The sequence below is a fragment of the Mandrillus leucophaeus genome, unplaced genomic scaffold (genome assembly GCF_000951045.1).
Source record: "Mandrillus leucophaeus isolate KB7577 unplaced genomic scaffold, Mleu.le_1.0 Scaffold101, whole genome shotgun sequence".
NCBI lineage: Eukaryota > Metazoa > Chordata > Mammalia > Primates > Cercopithecidae > Mandrillus > Mandrillus leucophaeus.
Window position 1 is genome coordinate 4,283,628 of NW_012098210.1, and position 3,661 is coordinate 4,287,288.

The following is a 3,661-nucleotide window of genomic DNA, read 5'->3' on the forward strand; positions in this document are numbered from 1 at the left end:
GAGAATCACTTGAACCCAGGAGGCTGAGGTTGCAGTGAGTCAAGATTATGCCACTGCACTCCAGCCTGGGTGACAGAGCGAGACTTCATCTTAGAAAAAAAAAAAGAGGGCACCAAACACCTACTATGTACCCACAAAAATTAAAATTATAAAAGAGGGCATCAGCAATCCCGGGAGGTGATGTGTCCCTGGTTGGTGCACCTCAGGAGATGCTGCATTTGCCTCATATCACCATGTGAGATAAAGTAGCAAATGTAAGAAGTCATGTGTGCCCGTTTCTGCTTGCCAGCAAAATTTCACAAAGCCTCTGACTGTGACAATGTGCCGCTCTTCAGAGGAATGCTTTGAAGACAAAACAGGATAGAGCCAAAACTTAGAACAGCCATAGTAAAATCCGATGAAAGTTTTCAATTGACAAAGAAATGCAGTTATTTTTTATGACATGTAGCATTTTAAGGTAACAACCAGAACCACAGCTGACAACATCCTACCGGGACCCATGTCTCTTGCCTGAGTCACTATGTTTCTTAAAAGATGAATGACCCTAGCCCTTGCCTTTTTCTGCACATAACATCTGACAGTGTTAATGATTGTGCTTCTGTAAACTATAACCAGATGTACTCTTGCACCCAAGCTTTGATGTGATTGTACATGTGTTAAACCTTCATCACCTGCATATAAACTGTGAACTAAAACACAGCTTTGGAAGTGTCTGACAGAACCTCTCTGAAAGACTCCTCTCCGGCTATAGTCCTCAGTAAGACTTCTGTATAAAACCAACTTGAGGCCGGGCGCGGTGGCTCAAGCCTGTAATCCCAGCACTTTGGGAGGCCAAGACGGGCGGATCACGAGGTCAGGAGATGGAGACCATCCTGGCTAACACGGTGAAACCCCGTCTCTACTAAAAAAATACAAAAAACTAGCCGGGCGAGGTGGCGGCGCCTGTAGTCCCAGCTACTCGGGAGGCTGAGGCAGGAGAATGGCGGGAACCCGGGAGGCGGAGCTTGCAGTGAGCCGAGATTGAGCCACTGCACTCCAGCCTGGGCTACAGAGCGAGACTCCGTCTCAAAAAAAAAAAAAAAACCAAAACCAACTTGAACTCTTGAAAAGTTTGATGTTTATTTCTTTAGAGAGTATTTGGCTGCTAGGAGGCACAAAGCAGAACCACAGCTGAGTCAGCCAGCAGTGGCTTGGGTAAAGACTGCACACTGGGTTGTGGGTGGCCCCGCTTGCCTTGTCTTTGAGTGCGAGCAAACCCCCTCCCCTCCACCTGCTTTTCCTGGGGCCGGGTCGCCTCTCAGCACAACCTGCTTTACCGTTTGGCTCCTGAATCACTTGCAAATAGCTCCATGTGCATTCAAGTCAAATGTGTTAAGAGCCCCTCCACGCCCATTTCTCTCATTAGGAAAAAAGGCAGGAGCACTAGGGTGATTCTGGGGTGATTCCCTCTGGTTTCCCTGGAATCCTGGAGTCTGAATTATGGTCCCTTGGATTGGATGTGCTCTTGGCCTGCCAGAGGGAGGAACAGTATCTTCTCTGCAGTTTATGATTCTGCTGGGAGGCCAGAAACCAGCGGAGGGTCCACTCCTTAGGAGTCAGGAGTGCAGTCCCGAGTGTAGTTCGCTGCATCAGAGTAAAAATCTTGGGGCAATATCTTGGCTCCAGCAAGCATTAGCTGTACCCTTAAGCAAGGCATTTCCTCTTGAAACTCAGATCTCCTCACCTAAGAGAGGAGTGAGTTGAATTATATGCCCTTATAAGGCCTTTCCTGGTCTGCAATATGTGTGTGTGTGTGTGTGTGTGTGTGTGTGTGTCTGTGTGTGTGAGCGCACCCATCCTCTTGAGCCAAAGGAAAGATAGCTATTAAATTGGAAGGATATGTTTCAAAGCCATCATTTTTCCTGTAGAAATAGAACTCACTTTAAGTTTCCTGATTACCTCCTACACGTCACATTCTTTCTTCCTCTTTAAGTCTGGGTTCCTTCTCATGACTGAGGGCCTGAAGCCATCTTTTGATTTCTTCAGTTTGTGAAGCAACTTATTTTAAATGTTGAATGCTGATAGAAAAGTCTTTAATGGTTTCATTACAGAGCCATCGTTTTTCTTATTCTGGCTGAGGAAATGGATCTGTTTTGCTAAATGAGATTAATTTTTCAATATATATAATAATAGGTATAAGTGTGTACATCTTAGCATATTAAAAGTATCTTAAGCTTACCATTAATTAGTCTCGAGAAGACTAAATACAAGTGTAATTAATTTATTACCAGTCGGAGGGATGAATAGTCACGGTGCAAACAGCAGCTTTCATTGGAACAAACAAGACTGTTTTAGAATGAAGGCATCACATCAGTTCGGGACCGTGGTTCCTTGCTTATTTGCATGCATGAATACACTCTGGGGCTATTGGCTTCAAGGATGTAACCAAGAGGAGGCTGATTGATGCTATGAGCTACCACTGTTCTAAAAATGCCTTCAATAAGTTCCTTCTCTCTTTCAGGGTTGGACTGTTAGGTAGCTATTACTTCACTCATATCTAAATATACCAACATGCTTAAAAGATCAGTAGAGAAAGCACTTGAAACCTGTGACTAAATTCCATATGTTAATTATTTAATTGGATAACAACACTACACTTGAATCACTGAAAAATCACAAATACACACTGATATTTACAAGTTTTTTCAGTTAAATTTCAATGAAAGGAAGATGGTATATTCTAGGACAAAATGGAAAAGGGTGATAAATCCTGCTGACAGACTTGACTGGTACACGGTCCATTCCTAAAGAATCTCCTAATTTGGCTAAGAGCCAGGATAGAATAATAAATAAAAATACAATTATTATATTTATAGAAATGTACATAACCTAAAATTGTTACTTGCTTGGCTTTGAAATGCATCGCGTAATTTTATAATTTTGTAATTATACAATGCATTTCAAAGTCAAGCAAGTAAGAATTTTTGTAAATCAGAATTAAGTTTTGCTTAGGCTAATATTACAGTGTGTTTGCATTTTCTTATCTTTTCTTTTTGAGATGGAATCTTGCTGTATCGCCCAGACTGGAGTGCAGTGGTGCGATCTCAATTCACTGCAACCTCTGCCTCTGGGGTTCAAGCGATTCTCCTGCCTCAGCCTCCTGAGGAGCTGGGACTACAGGCATGTGCTACCATGCCAGCTTATTTCTGTATTTTTGTAGAGATGGGGTTTTGCCATGTTGGCCAGGCTGGTTTCGAACTCCTGACCTCAGGTGATCTTCCCATCTTGGCCTCCCAAAGTGCTGGGATTACAGGTGTGAGTTACCGTGCCGGCCTGCATTTTCTGAGAGTGCAATGATTGGGCTGAAGTTGAGTTTGCTGGGTGGTGATAGAAAGAAACGTTGGTTGAAGCTTCAGTCAGAGAAACAAATCAACAAATAATAAAAACAACCAAACAAGCAAACAATTCCTTCTCTATAAAAAATTAGGAATTGGTCAAATATGGATGAGTCAGTCCCAAACCAGGTACCATTTGTATAGCTACCACTTCAAAATGAATCAAGAAGAAATGCAGACGTGTACATACAGTCACCACAAACGTATAACAATACAAACAGATTCAGAAGTGATATTTATGCAGCACTAGGGTGCTATTCTGCAACATGCAAGGAAGACTGTCAACA